The 20,194-nt window shown below is 43.4% G+C and overlaps 1 protein-coding gene across 1 annotated transcript in view; it reads right to left on the bottom strand.

The window, feature by feature from the left end:
* LOC143793911 (A disintegrin and metalloproteinase with thrombospondin motifs 19-like) overlaps nucleotides 1-20,194 on the bottom strand; it is a 326,064-nt gene that overhangs the window by 1,845 nt on the left and 304,025 nt on the right. The window lies entirely within an intron of this gene.

Here is a 20,194-nt window from a genome sequence, read left to right as displayed (position 1 = left end):
TCCCTAGCATTTTGACCAATGTCTACACTTATGTTTTTTCCGTTAATAGACAGGTAAGTGAATACTAGGGAGAGTCAACAACGACCTTGGGTGCCACTATTGTGACCCTAGTGTGCCAACCTCCACTGTAAGGTAGGGGACATTAATAAGGTAAGACCCAACCTTTAAAAAAACCTATATCAAGACAATTTTTTCACAAGCACTGTATATGGACAGTTAAGACTATAAATGACTTATTATTGCATCTGAGAGTGGCACAATTTGATGCCAATTCTTGAGACTGTGATTACGGGTATATTTTTTAAATATATGTTTAATATAGTAAGTTTTTTAACCCCTTAATCCCATATGATGTAGTATCCCGTCGAGGTGACCTGGGACTTAATTACCAGTGACGGGATAGTACGTCATATGCGATCGGCTGACTATCGCAGCTGACATCTGGCACTATGTGCCAGGAGTGATCACGGACCGCTCCTGGCACATTAACCCCCGGCACACTGTGATCAAAGATGATCGCTGTGTTCCGGCGGAATAGGGAAGCATCGTGCAGGGAGGGGGCTCCCTGCGTGCTTCCCTGAGACCCTCGGAGCAATGCGATGTGATCGCATTGCTCCAAGGGTCTCCTACCTCCTACTCCATGCAGGCACCGGACCCAATATGGCTGCGGGGCTGCTTCCGGGTCCTGCAGGGAGGTGGCTTGCAAGCGCCTGCTCAGAGCAAGCGCTTGCAAGCGTCCCTGCAGTGGCTGTCAGATCGCTCATCTGACACAGTGCTCTGCAAAGTATCAGATCAGTGATCTGATCCTATAACATGATGCCCCTCCCGGGGCAATGTTATAAAGTTAAAAAAAAAAATATTCACATATGTAAAAAAAAATAAAATTCCAAAATAAAGAAAAAAAAATATTGTTCCCATAAATACATTTCTTTATCTAAAAAAGAAGCAAAAAAAACAATAAAAGTACACATATTTAGTATTGCCGCGTCCGTAACGACCCAACCTATAAGGGTATGTGCACACGTTGCGGTTTTTACTGCGGATCCACAGCGTTTTTGACGCTGCGGATCCGCAGCAGATTTCCATGCGGTGTACAGTATCAAAATCAGTGCGGAAAAATCCGCACACCAGTCCGCAGGATGTGCACATACCCTAAAACTGTCCCACTAGTTAACCCCTTCAGTGATCACCGTAAAAAAAAACCAAGGCAAAAAACAACGCTTTATTATCATCCCGCCGAACAAAAAGAGGAATAACACACGATCAAAAATACGGATATAAATAACCATGGTACCACTGAAAACATCATCTTGCCCCACAAAAAATGACCCGCCATACAGCATCATCAGCGAAAAAATAAAAAAGTTATAGTCCTCAGAATAAAGCGATGCAAAAATAATTATTTTTTCTATAAAATAGTTTTTATCGTATAAAAGCGCCAAAACATAAAAAAATATAAATGAGGAATCGCTGTAATCATACTGACCTGAAGAATAAAACTGCTTTATCAATTTTACGTTTCAAAGCAGGGTGTGACTAATAAGACTAAAAAATAACCTTTAATAATTTTTAGTTAAAAAGTTGGTATAACCAACTGTATATAAAAAAACATAGAAGACTCAGAAGAAAAATTCCCATACAAGGGGAATAATCAATAGCTAATTGCCCAAGACCCTCTGGTCCACACAGATATAACAGTCTTTTTGGGGAAAAAAGCACTCCTATCAAGGAGTATGTAGACCATATACACCTCAAACCGCATATAGCTTATCCCCATCCATGAAATGGAGATGCAGTACTTATGAACAGTGTATAGTAAATGGAACGATCTCACCTCAGGACTTCCTTTTTGGCCCGGGTAAGACCTCTCACATCCTCAGAATCCGGAAGGGGGGGGCATTCAATTTCACCCACACACATACCCATCCACGCTGTTTAGGAGGGAGATTTTAACCTTGAAACATCCCATACATTTCCCTACGCATTTCGTTGTAACTCATCAGGGGAAAATATAGTATAGTCCCTCCACAACGGTGGGGGACCCGCAAAATGGGGGGATATAGGCAATCACCTTCATCCAGCATTGCTCGTTTTTAAATAGCCCGCCCCGTGTTATTTGGGCTGGACTGGATGACGCAGTGTGCTGTGCGTCCCCTGTGGAACGCAGCTCATGGACCGCACACATCATTTCCGGCGGAGCCTGTTGATACCGTAACCATAGTAGCGCACCGCCCAATCCTATCCTAGACTACAGGGCCGTGTACGTCACTTCCGGTACCGTGCCCCTGTCCAGTTGCTATAGCAGCGCGACGCCCGACCATGTTCACCGGTCCAGGCGATCGCGTTGTATATCTCTTTCCGGAGTCTCAAAATAACGTTGCATCCGCCTAGAGTACAAGACAAATGCAACGTTCGGTCAGTAAGGAATATATTAACCTCTGCACAGTCGCTAGATATGGATTTACGCATATTGCAAAGTTCATACAGGGTCATTCCAAAAGAATAATATAATTGGTCCTGCCAAAACCTTCTCTTGGAAGGGAGGACCATAATCACAAAGCGTAAGCTGGCTATCTCATGCAAATGGGGAAGAAACTCAAAAAAGGGGCCAATAGAAGATTTAGCCCTCACAAATAAGAACCCATACATCTGTGAGGGGGTCCAAATGAGGATCCACAAATAAAGGGGGCGACGCAACGACGGGTCAGGAGGAGCTCGTTTTTTAGACCGAGAATATTTCCTGAGGAACCGGTCCAACCCCAATGGGAATTAACTCAACCCCTAGCCCCACAAGTAATTAACCTCTCGGGTAGGAACCTTAGTGACTTAGAAGTTGGAGTCCTGAATAAGGGCTTAAATTTTATACCCACATCTAATTTTCAAACTTTTGAGTGTGTCAAGGACTTGCACCTTTTCACAAGAAAACTCAAGTGGAAAAAATCTTTTGTGAGAGAGGATAAGAGGACGTGTAGAAATATGGATATACCGGACACATTGTTAGCAGATGTAAGGTTTCTGTATGACTTGGCAGACTCAACCCCAGAAAATACGGGGAAAGGTCCTTTTACTAGACTTAAAAGTAAAAGCAAAAGAATGCCCCCAAAACAGGGTGACCGATCGGCAATTGACATCTTTGAGGAGCTGGTGACCAGGGATCTGGAAAAGCTTGAAAAGGAGCCAATGAGGGGGAGGTACAACTTATCCAGGTTAGAAATGGAGACCTTAAAGGGCCTAGAGAAGGACCCCAAGATCGTAATCAAACCCTCAGATAAAGGGGGGAACACTGTGGTCATGAACCATGAGGATTATGTGGCTGTTGTGAATTCGGTTTGTGGGCTCCCCCGGTGGTCTGTTATGGTAGTGTCTCTTATGTGCCTTCCTCCATCTCTGATTACCTGTCGCCACCCTCTAGGGGAGTTTCCTATTTAAGGCTGCTTGGCTGTTAGTCACATGCCGGCCAACAATGTGCTAGTAGCATTCTGTTGCATTCACCTGCCTCAAGTTCCAGTTCAGCTAAGTTGAATTTTGTTTCTTGTTTTGCTATTTTTGTCCAGCTATCTGCAATGTGACTCTTCAGTGCTGGAAGCTCTTGTGGACAGAAAATTACTACTCCAGTGGCATGAGTTGTCACTGGAGTTTAAAGTAATTTCTGGATGGTGTTTTTGAATAGTGATTTTTAGGTCGACCGTGAAGTAACTCTTTCCTGTCCTTCTGCTATCTAGTAAGCGGACCTCACTGTGCTAAATCTGCTGTTCACCCTACGTATGTCATTTCCTCTGAACTCACCGTCAATATCTGTGGGGGCCTACTATCATCTTTTGGGGTTCCTCACTGGAGGTAAGGCAGGCCTGTATATTCCTCTTATAGGGGTAGTTAGATCTCCGGCTGGCGCGTGGTGTCTAGGGCATCGTAGGTACATCCCCCGGCTACTGTAAGTGTTGGGTCAGGTTCAGGTCACGGTCGACCTTAGTTTCCGAGAGCTAGTCCGTTTTGTATTTTTTTTCCCATGGTCATTGGGGTAACCATAACAGTTTGGCCGGCCCATAAAAAATCTATGTGTTAAAATATGCACTAAAGTAGGAAGGAGAAGAAAAGGTTTTTTTTTCTGTGTTTGAAAGTGCACCTTAGTTTGATCATTTGTATTCCTTGCTTAAACTGCAGTCTTCAGCCTTTTTTTTTTTTCTCCTCTCCTCTTAACCTCTGAATGCTTGGGTTACACCCATTTGAAACATGGATCCACAGAGTTTAGTTGCAGGTTTGAATAACCTTGCGACAAAAGTACAGAACCTACAAGATTTTGTTATACGTGCTCCAATGTCTGAACCTAAGATTCCTCTGCCTGAATACTTTACCGGAGACAGATCCCGGTTTTTGAGTTTCAGAGAAAATTGCAAATTGTTTTTGTCTCTGAGATCTCACTCTGCTGGTGATCAGACTCAACAAGTTAAAATTGTTATCTCTCTACTGCGCGGCGACCCACAAAGTTGGGCATTTGCATTATCGCCAGGAGATCCTGCGTTGTTAAATGTAGATGCGTTTTTTCAGGCTTTGGGGTTGCTTTATGAAGAACCTAATTTGGAGATTTTGGCTGAGAAAGCCTTGATAGCTCTTTCCCAAGGGCAAGATGAAGCTGAGATATACTGCCAGAAATTCCGTAAATGGTCGGTGCTTACTAAATGGAATGAGTGCGCTTTAGCAGCTAATTTCAGAGAAGGTCTCTCTGATGCCGTGAAGGATGTCATGGTGGGGTTCCCTGTGCCTACAGGTCTGAATGATGCCATGAAATTGGCTATCCAGATTGATCGGCGTTTGCGGGAGCGCAAATCTGTGCACCATATGGCGGGGTCTTCTGAGGAAAAATCTGTGCACCATATGGCGGTATCTTCTGAGCAAAAACCTGTGCACCATATGGCGGTGACCTCTGAAAAGGCATTGGAGCATATGCAATGCGATCGTGTTTTGTCTAGAGGCGAACGTCAAAATTACAGGCGCAAAAATGGATTGTGCTTCTACTGTGGAGATCCAGCTCATGTTATATCAGCATGCTCTAAACGTATAAATAAGGTTGATAAAAAGGTTGATAAATCTTTTTCTACAGGTACCTTGCAGTCAAAATTTCTTTTGTCCGTGACATTGATTTGTACCTTATCATCTGTGACTGTGAATGCTTATGTGGATTCTGGCGCCGCTCTGAGTCTCATGGATTGGTCCTTTGCCAAGCGTTGTGGGTTTGATTTGGAGCCGTTGGAAGTTTCTATTCCCCTGAAGGGTATTGATTCTACACCTTTGGCTAGCAATAAACCACAATATTGGACACAAGTGACTATGCGTCTTACCCCAGACCATCAGGAGATTATTCGTTTCCTTGTATTATATAACCTACATGATGTCTTAGTGCTTGGATTGCCATGGTTACAGATTCATAATCCCGTCTTGGACTGGAAATCTATGTCTGTGTTGAGCTGGGGATGTCGGGGCATTCATGGGGATGCACCTTTGGTTCCTATTTCTTCATCTACTCCCTCCGAGATCCCAGCATTTCTGTCAGATTTTTATGATGTCTTTCAAGAGCCTAAAGTTGATTCTCTCCCTCCTCACAGAGAGTGTGACTGCGCTATTGAATTGATCCCCGGTAGTAAGTTTCCTAAGGGTCGCTTGTTTAATTTGTCTGTACCTGAACATACTGCTATGCGGGAGTATATCAGAGAATCCTTGGAAAAGGGTCATATTCGCCCCTCGTTGTCTCCACTAGGGGCAGGATTTTTCTTTGTAGGTAAAAAGGATGGTTCATTGAGACCTTGTATCGACTATCGACTTTTGAATAAGATTACAGTTAAATACCAGTACCCGTTACCTTTACTGACTGATCTGTTTGCTCGCATAAAAGGGGCTAAGTGGTTCACTAAGATCGATCTACGTGGTGCGTATAATTTGGTGCGGATTAAGCAGGGGGATGAGTGGAAGACCGCATTTAATACGCCTGAAGGCCATTTTGAGTATTTGGTAATGCCTTTCGGTCTCGCAAATGCCCCTTCCGTTTTTCAGTCCTTTATGCACGATATTTTCCGTGAATATCTGGATAAGTTTATGATTGTGTATTTGGATGATATTCTTGTTTTTTCGGAGGACTGGGAATCTCACGTTCAACAGGTCAGGAGAGTTTTTCAGGTCTTGCGAGCTAATTCTCTTTTTGTAAAGGGCTCAAAGTGTAGTTTTGGAGTTCAGAGAATTTCCTTTTTGGGATATATTTTTTCCCCTTCATCTATGGAGATGGACCCTGTCAAGGTCCAGGCTATTTGTGATTGGATGCAACCTACTTCTTTGAAGAGTCTGCAAAAGTTCTTGGGTTTTGCTAATTTCTATCGCCGATTTATAGCGGGTTTTTCTGCCATTGCTAAACCTTTGACTGATTTGACCAAAAAGGGTGCTGATGTTGCTAATTGGTCCTCTGCGGCTGTGGAGGCCTTTCAAGAGCTTAAGCGCCGCTTTTCTTCCGCTCCTGTGTTGCGCCAACCTGATGTGTTACTTCCGTTCCAGGTTGAGGTGGATGCTTCGGAGATCGGAGCAGGTGCAGTTTTGTCGCAGAAAGATCCTGACTGCTCAGTAATGAGACCATGTGCGTTTTTCTCCCGAAAGTTTTCGCCCGCTGAGCGAAATTATGATGTGGGAAATCGGGAACTTCTGGCCATGAAGTGGGCGTTTGAGGAGTGGCGTCATTGGCTTGAGGGTGCTAGACACCAGGTGGTTGTCCTCACTGACCACAAGAATCTAATTTATCTTGAGTCGGCCAGGCGTCTGAATCCTAGACAGGCGCGCTGGTCGTTGTTTTTCTCCCGATTTAACTTTGTGGTGTCATATCTGCCTGGGTCCAAGAATGTGAAGGCGGATGCCCTCTCTAGGAGTTTTGAGCCTGACTCGCCTGGTGATTCCGAACCTACCGGCATCCTGAAGGATGGGGTGATATTGTCAGCTGTCTCCCCAGACCTGCGGCGTTCTTTGCAGGAGTTTCAGGTGGATAGGCCTGATCGCTGTCCGCCTGGTAGACTGTTTGTCCCTGATGATTGGACCAGTAGAGTTATCTCGGAGGTTCATTCTTCCGCGTTGACAGGTCATCCTGGAATTTTTGGCACCAGGGATTTGGTGTCTAGGTCCTTCTGGTGGCCTTCTTTGTCTCGAGATGTGCGCATGTTTGTGCAGTCTTGTGATGTTTGTGCTCGGGCCAAGCCCTGCTGTTCTAGGGCCAGTGGGTTGTTGTTGCCCTTGCCTATTCCTAAGAGGCCTTGGACGCACATCTCTATGGACTTTATTTCTGACCTTCCGGTTTCTCGTAGGATGTCTGTCATCTGGGTGATTTGTGACCGTTTTTCCAAGATGGTTCATTTGGTACCTTTACCCAAATTGCCCTCCTCCTCTGAGTTGGTTCCTCTATTTTTTCAGAATGTGGTGCGTTTGCATGGTATTCCTGAGAATATAGTGTCTGACAGGGGTACTCAGTTTGTGTCTAGATTTTGGCGGACGTTCTGTGCCAGGATGGGTATCGATTTGTCTTTTTCGTCTGCATTCCATCCTCAGACTAATGGCCAGACTGAGCGTACTAATCAGACCTTGGAGACTTACTTGAGGTGTTTTGTGTCCGCTGATCAGGATGATTGGCTTGACTTTTTGCCATTGGCAGAGTTTGCCCTTAACAATCGGGCTAGTTCTGCCACTTTGGTTTCTCCATTTTTTTGTAATTCAGGGTTTCACCCTCGGTTTTCGTCCGGTCAATTGGAGTCTTCGGATTGTCCTGGAGTGGATGCTGTGGTTGATAGGATGCATCGGATTTGGGGACAGGTTGTGGACAATCTGAAGTTGTCCCAGGAGAAGACTCAACAGTTCACTAATCGTCATCGGCGTATTGGTCCTCGTCTTTGTGTTGGGGACCTGGTGTGGCTGTCTTCTCGATTTGTTCCTATGAAGGTCTCGTCTCCTAAGTTTAAGCCTCGGTTTATCGGCCCTTATAGGATTCTGGAGGTTCTTAATCCTGTGTCCTTTCGTTTGGACCTCCCAGCATCTTTTAATATCCATAATGGTTTCCATCGGTCATTATTGCGGAGGTATGAGGTACCGGTTGTTCCTTCTGCTGATCCACCTGCTCCTGTGTTGGTTGAGGGTGAATTGGAGTATGTGGTGGAAAAGATCTTGGACTCCCGTGTTTCCAGACGGAAACTTCAGTATCTGGTTAAGTGGAAAGGTTATGGCCAGGAGGATAATTCTTGGGTGACAGCATCCGATGTTCATGCTCCCGATTTGGTTCGTGCATTTCATAGTGCTCATCCAGGTCGCCCTGGTGGTTCTGGTGAGGGTTCGGTGCCCCCTCCTTAAGGGGGGGGTACTGTTGTGAATTCGGTTTGTGGGCTCCCCCGGTGGTCTGTTATGGTAGTGTCTCTTATGTGCCTTCCTCCATCTCTGATTACCTGTCGCCACCCTCTAGGGGAGTTTCCTATTTAAGGCTGCTTGGCTGTTAGTCACATGCCGGCCAACAATGTGCTAGTAGCATTCTGTTGCATTCACCTGCCTCAAGTCCCAGTTCAGCTAAGTTGAATTTTGTTTCTTGTTTTGCTATTTTTGTCCAGCTATCTGCAATGTGACTCTTCAGTGCTGGAAGCTCTTGTGGACAGAAAATTACTACTCCAGTGGCATGAGTTGTCACTGGAGTTTAAAGTAATTTCTGGATGGTGTTTTTGAATAGTGATTTTTAGGTCGACCGTGAAGTAACTCTTTCCTGTCCTTCTGCTATCTAGTAAGCGGACCTCACTGTGCTAAATCTGCTGTTCATCCTACGTATGTCATTTCCTCTGAACTCACCGTCAATATCTGTGGGGGCCTACTATCATCTTTTGGGGTTCCTCACTGGAGGTAAGGCAGGCCTGTATATTCCTCTTATAGGGGTAGTTAGATCTCCGGCTGGCGCGTGGTGTCTAGGGCATCGTAGGTACATCCCCCGGCTACTGTAAGTGTTGGGTCAGGTTCAGGTCACGGTCGACCTTAGTTTCCATCACCCGAGAGCTAGTCCGTTTTGTATTTTTTTTCCCATGGTCATTGGGGTAACCATAACATGTGGCTATGTGTGAGGGGATCCTTAGAGACCCAGGGAATTATGAAAAGATGCCCTCAAAACCCACCTCATTGTATAAACAACAGCTCAAAATGGTCTTAGATGGAGGAAAGAATAATGGTTTGATTGACAAAAATGAATTTGAATATCTATTTCCACAACATCCAACGGTGGCAACATTCAATTGCCTCCCAAAGGTCCACAAGGGCCTAGTTCCACTCAAAGGGAGACCGATAGTTTCAGGAATCAACAGCCTTTGCCATCATGTAGGAATTTATCTAGATGAGGTTCTCAAAACATATGTTACATCTTTGAACTCATGTACTAGAGATTCAATGGACCTATTGAGGAAAATTGACGGATTAAGCCTAGAACCAGAGGCCATTCTCTGTAGTATCGATGTAGAGGCACTCTATTCGTCTATAAGACACAGGGACGGTTTAAGGGCAGTAGAATATTTCATCAAAAGTAGGGGTCAACAATATGCGGGACATAATAAATTTATCCTGGACCTACTTGAATTCTGTCTGACAAAGAACTATTTTCTCTTTAACGGCTCGACCTACCACCAGCTCAGGGGCACCGCTATGGGCAATTCCTGTGCGCCCGCATACGCGAAACTGCTCCTGGGCTGGTGGGAGGAAACCGAGGTTTTTGGGGACCCCTTCATGGAGGAACAGGCTAATATAGCCTTTTGGTCCCGCTATATAGACGACGTGCTGTTGATTTGGAATGGAGAGGTTGAAACCTTGACTAATTTTGTGGCAAAATTAAATAACAACCAACTGGGACTGTCTTTCACTTTTGAACATCATAGAGAGAAATTACCATTTCTTGACCTCTACATCCAGAAAATGCCAGATGGACATCTGGATACCAAAACCTACAGAAAGCCTACCTCAACAAATGCCCTTCTCAGGTGGGACAGTCACCATCCGGTACCCCTGAAGAAGGGCATTCCTAAAGGCCAGTACCTACGAGCAAGACGTAATTGCTCCTCCAATGAGGAATATAAGATACAGGCAGACGATCTACAAATGCGGTTTCTGGCCAGAGGTTACCCTAAGGGCATCCTAAGGAAGGCATACAATGAGGTTAAGGATATCAACAGGGACAACTTACTGGTACCAGCCCCAAAGAGAGAAGAGATGCCAATTTGCAGGTTTATCACCACTTTTAACAATGGGGCCCAAAAAGTAAGGACAATATTGCAAAAATATTGGCCCATTTTGAACATGGATGAGGACATTGGAGAGATGGTGGGGGAACGCCCTCAAATCACCTTTAAAAAGGGTAGATCTGTTGGGGACAGACTTGTACATAGTCACTACTCCCCGCCGGTGAAGGACACATGGTTCCCAAAACCACCAAAGGGATGTCATAAATGTAGTGGGTGTGTAGCATGTCCAGTAATCATGGTGGGACCGAGGTTTCAGAGTGGAGTGACAGGGAAAGAGTATGATATCTACCACTTCATAAATTGTAGGTCCAAAGGAGTTATTTATAGAGCAGTCTGCCTATGTGGTCTGGAATATATCGGCAAGACTATATGCGAATTTAGGAGACGTGTAGGGGAACATCTGAGAGACATTGCCTTGAAAAGAGATACACCTTTGGCCAGACACATTAACACTACACATAATTGTGATAGTCGAGGACTCAGATTTATGGGGATTGATAGGATTGGTGCACCCAAGAGGGGGGGAAATTGGGATCAGATGCTGTTACAGTGCGAGACAAGATGGATTTTCCGTTTAAAAACACAAACACCAGGAGGTCTGAATGAAATCCTCACGTGCAGTTGCTTTCTGGAGAGTTAGGCTAAGCAACCAAGAGATAATATAGACTCTTTTCTTTCTTCCTCCCTTATATCGCCATTAGGGCTTAATAGGACCATCAACAGGGACAGCCGTCGCGGAATGGGGGCGCCATTCTTGCGTCTTTCTGTCCTAGGGTGCCAACCTCCATATGCTAGGTAGACAATAATAGGAGCATGGATAGGGACATTGGGGTTATACACACGCTATCTTTCTACCTGCTTCATTTCTGTGCACCAGTCCTATATATTCATCCCTTCCCCCTCCCCCACCATCTCTCCTCATAGTCCCCTCCTTGAAGTATTAAATTTAAAATTATTTGTGGATCCTCATTTGGACCCCCTCACAGATGTATGGGTTCTTATTTGTGAGGGCTAAATCTTCTATTGGCCCCTTTTTTGAGTTTCTTCCCCATTTGCATGAGATAGCCAGCTTACGCTTTGTGATTATGGTCCTCCCTTCCAAGAGAAGGTTTTGGCAGGACCAATTATATTATTCTTTTGGAATGACCCTGTATGAACTTTGCAATATGCAGAAATCCATATCTAGCGACTGTGCAGGGGTTAATATATTCCTTACTGACCGAACGTTGCATTTGTCTTGTACTCTAGGCGGATGCAACGTTATTTTGAGACTCCGGAAAGAGATATACAACGCGATCGCCTGGACCGGTGAACATGGTCGGGCGTCGCGCTGCTATAGCAACTGGACAGGGGCACGGTACCGGAAGTGACGTACACGGCCCTGTAGTCTAGGATAGGATTGGGCGGTGCGCTACTATGGTTACGGTATCAACAGGCTCCGCCGGAAATGATGTGTGCGGTCCATGAGCTGCGTTCCACAGGGGACGCACAGCACACTGCGTCATCCAGTCCAGCCCAAATAACACGGGGCGGGCTATTTAAAAACGAGCAATGCTGGATGAAGGTGATTGCCTATATCCCCCCATTTTGCGGGTCCCCCACCGTTGTGGAGGGACTATACTATATTTTCCCCTGATGAGTTACAACGAAATGCGTAGGGAAATGTATGGGATGTTTCAAGGTTAAAATCTCCCTCCTAAACAGCGTGGATGGGTATGTGTGTGGGTGAAATTGAATGCCCCCCCCTTCCGGATTCTGAGGATGTGAGAGGTCTTACCCGGGCCAAAAAGGAAGTCCTGAGGTGAGATCGTTCCATTTACTATACACTGTTCATAAGTACTGCATCTCCATTTCATGGATGGGGATAAGCTATATGCGGTTTGAGGTGTATATGGTCTACATACTCCTTGATAGGAGTGCTTTTTTCCCCAAAAAGACTGTTATATCTGTGTGGACGAGAGGGTCTTGGGCAATTAGCTATTGATTATTCCCCTTGTAATGGGAATTTTTCTTCTGAGTCTTCTATGTTTTTTTATATACAGTTGGTTATACCAACTTTTTAACTAAAAATTATTAAAGGTTATTTTTTAGTCTTATTAGTCACACCCTGCTTTGAAATGTATCTCTGACTGGTGTTATTCACTTTTGATTTATTCCTTTATCAATTTTACCAATCGTGGAACGGTATAAGCGCCCCCCCAAAATAAATTCATGAATAGCTGGTTTTTCGTCATTCTGCCTCACAATAATCGGAATAAAAAGCGATAAAAAAAGTCACATGCCCGAAAATGGTACCAATAAAAACGTCAACTTGTCGAGCAAAAAATAAGACCTCACATGAATCTGTGGACAAAAATATGGAAAAATTATAGCTCTCAAAATGTGGAGACGCAAAAACTATTTTTGTGCAATAAAAAGCATCTTTTAGTGTGTGACAGCTGCCAATCACAAAAATCTGCTAAAAAACCCGCTATAAATTGAAAATCAACCCCCCCCTCATGACCCCCTTAGTTAGGGAAAAACAATAAAATAAAAAAAAGTATTTATTTCTATTTTCCTATTAGGGTCAGGGTTGGGGCTAGGGTTAGGGTTGGGGGTAGGGTTGGGGCTAGGGTCAGGGTTGGAGCTAGGGTTAGGGCTAAGGTTAGGGTTGGGGCTAGAGTTAGGGTTGGGGCTAGGGTAAGGGCAAGGGTTAGGGTTGGGGCTAGGGCTAGGGATAGGGTTAGGGTTGGGGCTAGGGTTATGGCTAGGGTTGGGGTTAGGGCTACAGTTAGGGTTGGGGCTAAAGTTATGGTTAGGGTTGGGGCTAAATTTAAGGTTAGTTTTGGGGCTAAAGTTAGGGTTAGATTTTGGATTACATTTACGGTTTGGATTAGGGTTAGGGGTTTGTCAATGATAGGGGTGTGGTTAGGGTTATGGTTTGGATTAGGGTTAAAGGTGTGTTGGAGTTAGGGGTGTGGTTAGGGTTGGGATTAGGGTTAGGGGTCTGTTGAGGTTAGGGGTGTGTTGGGGTTAGGGGTGTGGTTAAGGTTAGGGTTAGGGGCATGTTCGAGTTAGGGGTGTGGTTAGGGTTATGGGTAGAGTTGGGATTAGGGTTAGGGGTATGTTTGGGTTAGGGTTTCAGTTAGAATTGGGGGCTTCCACTGTTTAGGCACATCAAGGGCTCTCCAAACGTGGCATTCGATCTTAATTCCAGCCAATTCTGGGTTGAAAAAGTAAAACAGTGCTCCTTCCCTTCCAAGCTCTCCCGTGCACCCAAACAGGAGTTTACCCAAACATATGGAGTATCAGCGTACTCAGAACAAACTGGACAGCAACTTTTGGGGTCCAATTTCTCTTGTTACCCTTGGGAAAATAAAAATTTGGGGGGCTAAAACACCATTTTTGTGGGAAAAAAATTATTTTTTACTTTCACGGCTCTGCGTTATAAACTGTTAAGAAGAACAGAAAAGACCGAACTCATGCCCAAATAGTCATATTAAATAGTATTGTTTATTAAAGAATAAGATACACCAAATGGTGGGGGGGAAGCAAAAAAGCAGGGCACTACACCAGGAGACGGAGACACATTATTGACAAAATATTAAGGTGACTACATGATAATGAAGAGATCACAGATATGAATAAATGGATGAGTAAATACATGCATGGCACCAGAGAAAAAAAAAACAATAAAACTGATAATAAATATCCACAGGAATAATGTAAGAAAGGTGTGTACAAGGGTGTACCTTAAAAGTAAGATGCAAGTGCAAAAAACTATAGGTTGGAATGGCATAAGCTAAAAAAATACCTAAATATAAACTGTTGTGGAGCACTTGGGGGTTCAAACTTCTCACAACACATCTAGATAAGTTCCTTGGGGGGTCTAGTTTCCAATATGGGGTCACTTGTGGGGGGTTTCTACTGTTTAGATACATCAGGCGCTCTGCAAATGCAATGTGATGCCTGCAGACCATTCCAAATGGCGCTCCATCCCTTCCGAGCTCTGCCATGCACCCAAACGGTGGTTCCCCCCACAAATGGGGTAGCAGTGTACTCAGGACAAATTGGACAACAACTTTTGGGGTCCAATTTCTCCTGATACCCTTGGGAAAATACAAACCTGAGGGCTAAAAATAATTTTTGTGGAAAAAAATGATTTTTTATTTTCAATGCTCTGCGTTATAAACTGTAGTGAAACACTTGGGGGTTCAAAGTTCTCGTAAAACATCTAGATAAGTTCCTTGGGGGGTCTAGTTTCCAATATGGGGTCACTTGTGGGGTGTTTCTACTGTTTGGGTACATCAGGGGCTCTGCAAATGCAACATGACGCCTGCAGACCAATCCATCTGTCTGCACTCCAAAAGGCGCTCCTTCCCTTCCGAGCTCTTCCAGTGCGCCCAAATGGTGGTTTCCCTCCACATATGGGGTATCAGGGTACTCAGGACAAATTGGACAACAACTTTTGGGGTCCAATTTCTCCTGATACCCTTGGGAAAATACAAACCTGAAGGCTAAAAATAATTTTTGTGGAAAAAAATGATTTTTTATTTTCAATGCTCTGCGTTATAAACTGTAGTGAAACACTTGGGGGTTCAAAGTTCTCGTAAAACATCTAGATAAGTTCCTTGGGGGGTCTAGTTTCCAATATGGGGTCACTTGTGGGGTGTTTCTACTGTTTGGGTACATCAGGGGCTCTGCAAATGCAACATGACGCCTGCAGACCAATCCATCTGTCTGCACTCCAAAAGGCGCTCCTTCCCTTCCGAGCTCTTCCAGTGCGCCCAAATGGTGGTTTCCCTCCACATATGGGGTATCAGGGTACTCAGGACAAATTGGACAACAACTTTTTGGGACTAATATCTCTTGTTACCCTTGGGAAAATAAAAATTTGGGGGGCTAAAAACCATTTTTGTGGGAAAAATTTTTTTTTTTTGTTTTCATGCCTCTGCGTTATAAACTGTAGTGAAACACTTGGAGGTTCAAAGTTCTCACAACACATCTATATAAGTTCCTTGGGGGGTCTAGTTTCCAATATGAGGTCATTTGTGGGGGGTTTCTACTGTTTAGGTACATTAGGGGCTCAGCAAATTCAATGTGACGCCTGCAGACCATTCCATCTAAGTCTGTATTCCAAACGGCGCTCCTTCCCTTCCGAGCTCTGCCATGCGCCCAAACGGTGGTTCCCCCCACATATGGGGTATCAGCATACTCAGGACAAATTAGACAACAACGTTTGAGGTCCAATTTCTCCTGTTAACCTTGGGAAAATACAAAACTGGGGGCTAAAAAATAGTTTTTGTGAACAAAAAATAATTTTTATTTTCACGGCCCTGCGTTATAAATTGTAGTGAAACACTGGGGGGTTCAAAGCTCTCACAACACATCTAGATAAGTTTCTTAGTGGGTCTACTTTCCAAAATGGTGTCAATTGTGGTGGGTTTCAATGTTTAGGCACATCAGGGGCTCTCCAAACGCGACATGGTGTCCCATCTCAATTCCAGTGAATTTTGCATTGAAAAGTCAAACGGCGCTCCTTCCCTTCCGAGCTCTGCCATGCGCCCAAACAGTGGTTTACCCCACATATGGGGTATCGGCGTACTCAGGACAAATTGTACAACAACTTTTGGAGTCCAATTCCTTCTCTTACCCTTGGGAAAATAAAAAATTGGGGGCAAAAATATAATTTTTGTGAAAAAATATGATTTTTTATTTTTAAGGCTCTGCATAATAAACTTCTGTGAAGCACTTGGTGGGTCAAAGTGCTCACCACACATCTAGATAAGTTCCTTAGGGTGTCTACTTTCCAAATAATTTTTATTTTCACGGCCCTGCGTTATAAATTGTAGTGAAACACTGGGGGGTTCAAAGCTCTCACAACACATCTAGATAAGTTTCTTAGTGGGTCTACTTTCCAAAATGGTGTCAATAGTGGGGGGTTTCGATGTTTAGGCACATCAGGGGCTCTCCAAACGCAATATGGCGTCCCATCTCAATTCCAGTCAATTTTGCATTGAAAAGTCAAATGCCACTCCTTCCCTTCTGTGCTCTGCCATGCACCCAAACAGTGGTTTACCCCCACATATGGGGTATTGGCGTACTCAGGACAAATTTTACAACAACTTTTTAGGTCCATTTTCTCCTGTTACAATTGATAAAATAAAACAAATTGGAGCTGAAGTAAATTTTTTGTGAAAAAAAGTAAAATGTTTTTTTTTTTTTTAAACATTCCAAAAATTCCTGTGAAACACCTGAAGGGTTAATAAACTTCTTGAATGTGGTTTTGAGCACCTTGAGGGGTGCAGGTTTTAGAATGGTGTCACAATTGGTTATTTTCTATTATATAGACCCCTCAATATGACTTCAAATGTGATGTGATCCCTAAAAAAAATGGTGTTGTAAAAATGAGAAATTGCTGGTCAACTTTTAAGCCTTATAACTCCCTACCCCCAAAAAAGTTGGTTCCCAAATTGTGCTGATGTAAAGTAGACATGTGGGAAATGTTACTTATTAAGTATTTTGTGTGACATATCTCTGTGATTTAAGGGCATAAAAATTCAAATTTGGAAAATTGCGAAATGTTCAAAATTTTCACCAAATTTCAATTTTTTTCACAAATAAATGCAGGTACTATCAAAGAAATTTTACCACTACCATGAAGTACAATATGTCACGAGAAAACCATGTCAGAATCATCAGGATCTGTTGAAGCTTTCCAGAGTTATAACCTCATAAAGGGACAGTGGTTAGAATTGTAAAAATTGGCTCGATCATTTGCGTTCAAACCACCCTTGGGGGTTAAGGGGAATGGGAATTTATGTTACTGATTGCTGAACTTTCTCAGAATAATCCTTACCCCATGAGATGAGACCTTGCATGAAGCCCCAGATCGAGGAAGATTGACAGTCATCTTCCATTTTCTAATTGTGCCAATATTTGTTGCCTTCTCACCAAACTGAATGACTTGTGCAGGACTACAATTTTGTCTCAGGTGTCCTTAGATAGCTCTTTGGTTTTGGCCATAAGAGAGAGGTTGGAGTGTGAATGATTGAGTGTGTGGACACGTTTCTTTTATACAGATAGTGAGTTCAAACAGGTGCAGTTAATAGAGGTAACGAGTCCCGGGTTTCCTCCAGTTGTCTCCAATCCTGGTTTATTATCTGGCTATTTAACGGGATGTCTGGATCTGATTACTGACATTTCTAACCTAGGCTTGGTGGTGTTTGTGCATCTGGTGTGTATGTGCTCTGCTTCTGATCTATTGCTGTCTGACCTTGGACATTGCCTCTAACTGTCCGTTTGTCTAGTCCCTTTTGCCCGACTTCAGACCGTGAGTTCACTACACCTTTGTCTTTCCCATTAGCTTATGATGAGCTCTCTTGATATTTGACTCCAGATGACGTGATACCCAGCCTCATGGCTTGTCTGTCAATAGTAATTAGCACCACATTACAACTGGCCTTATACTTCTTTTTTCCACCAGTATGGATCCAATTCGTACACTTTGCAATCAGGTGGCAATTCTGACCCACATTGTTCAGGATCTGGTCATAGAGCATCAGAAACTAGAATCCTTGCAGTTTCAGCTGTAGGGGTAGGTTTCTAGCATGATGTGTGCTTCTTAGAGCTCTCCACTGCCGACAGTAGCTATTATATCTGCACCTTCAGACATGCAGTTAGTCTCTCCCTAATGAGAAGTGGCACTTCCTGATAAATTTTCAGAGGATAAAAAACAGTTTAAAGTGTTCAGGAAGCTCCGTAGTCTATTTTTTACCTTGGCGAAGTTGGAGCTGCCAGCTCTCAAACCGTGGAGTGGAGACATCTGCGCGATCTTGGACTCTGCCTCTACTGTGGTTGCGCTGGACATTTCCTTAAGGACTGCTTGATATGCCTTCAAGTAGAAAACTGTCGGGAAATGCCTAAGTCTGGGTGATTACTGAGGAGGTCATCCAAACTTCCAGGTACCTTTTTACTCTTCCTATGAAATACTGCAAATTTGGAACTACTTTTTAAGAACCAGTTGTTAGCTACATTAGATTTCACTAACTGTGGGTATGCAGCCAACTTCATTAATTCAGGACTGGTTCTGAAATTATTATAAGGGACAGTAAGGTTGGAAAGACCAATTCAAATTTATGCCACTGACAGGACACTGTTTCTCCAGAATCTTGTCTGGTTGGTAATGGTGGAATTCACCCTATGTCAGTCTCCTGCTTTGTTTTGGACTATTTACCTGCTGGATTGGTATTGGGGTTTCCATGGATCTGTATTCACAATCTTGGCATGGATTGGTGCTGTAAGGCCATGTGCACACGTTCAGTATTTTTCGCGTTTTTTTCGCTATATTTCGTGATAAAAACGCGAGAAAAATGCGAAAAAAACGCTTACATATGCCTCCCATTATTTTAAGTGTATTCCGCATTTCTTGTGCAAATGTTGCATTTTTTTCCGTGAAAATATCGCATCGCGGAAAAAAAAGCAACATGTTCATTAAATTTGTGGAATTGCGGGGATTCCGCACACCTAGGAATGCATTTATCTGCTTAAATCTAAAAAGAATTAAAATAAAAAATAGTGATATACTCACCTTCGATGGCCCCCGGAGTCTTCCCGCCTCTCAGCGGTGCATGCTGCCGCTTCCGTTCCTATAGATGGTGTGGTGAAGGACCTGCGATGATGTCGCGGTCACATGACCGCGACGACGTCGCGGTCATGTGACTGCGACGTCATCGAAGGTCCTGCACCACACCATCTGTAGGAACGGACGCCGCTGAGGAGATCGGCTGTCTGCAGAGGGTGAGTATAACCATTTTTTTATTTTTTTATTTTTTTTAACATGATATCTTTTTACTATTGATGCTGCATAAGCAGCATCTATAGTAAAAAGTTGGTCACACTTGTCAAACAGTATGTTTGACAAGTGTGACCAACCTGTCAGTCAGTTTTCCAAGCGATGCTACAGATCGCTTGGAAAACTTTAGCATTCTGCAAGCTAATTTCGCTTGCAAAATGCTAAAAAAAAGCAAAAAAAAACGGGAAAAAAACGCAAAAAAAAAAATGCGGATTTCTTGCAGAAAATTTCCGGTTTTCTTCAGGAAATTTCTGCAAGAAATCCTGACGTGTGCACATACCCTAAGGATATTGTTAAGTGGAGCCCCAATTGTCATAAGAAATATCTTAGTTCTGTACAAATTTGCACCGCTAGTCTGGAGATACCTGGGAGACTTTGAAGATGTGTTCTCGGAAAAGGAGGCAGAGATATTATCTTCTCATCATCCTTATGATTTTGCTATTAATCTTGTCCCAAGTTCCAAATTACCTAAAGCTCCCCTGTAAAATTCCTCTGGATGTGAACGTACCACCATGAAAGATTATGTGAGCAAAAGTTTCTGGAAAGGTCATATCCATCCTTCCTCCGTGTCTGTAGCTGCTGGACTAATCTTATTTAAAAAGAAAGATGGTGATCTCTGTCCTTGCCTTAATTTCCATGAATTAAACAAAATTACAGTTAAGAATACTTATCCATTTTCACTCATCTCTGAACTAGATAACCAGTATATGGGTGGTAAATGGTTTTCTAAACTTGATCTTAAAGGGGCTTATAGTTTGAAATGCATTCTGGAAGGGTGATGAATGGAAAATGACATTTTTAATGTCTGAGTCTATTTTAAAATCTTGTCAAGCCTTTTGGGTTAACCAATGTGCCAGTGGTATTTCAACATTTTAGAAATTACATCTTTTTTCAATTGTATTGGAAGGTTTATTGTGGTATACCGTGATATTTTATTTTTTTGCCTGATCTAGATTCGCACTATGAACAAGTCCGTGAATTGTTTGCTTGCTAAATTGGAGAAATGTACTTTTTCTGTTCAATAAATATAATTCTTAGGGTTCATTGTACTGACTGAGAGGTTTAAGATGGATCCTGGGAAGGA

The sequence above is a fragment of the Ranitomeya variabilis genome, chromosome 1 (assembly GCF_051348905.1).
Source record: "Ranitomeya variabilis isolate aRanVar5 chromosome 1, aRanVar5.hap1, whole genome shotgun sequence".
Taxonomy (NCBI): domain Eukaryota; kingdom Metazoa; phylum Chordata; class Amphibia; order Anura; family Dendrobatidae; genus Ranitomeya; species Ranitomeya variabilis.
Note: the sequence above shows the minus strand (reverse complement) of the source record. Positions and strands in the feature narration are given on the sequence as shown.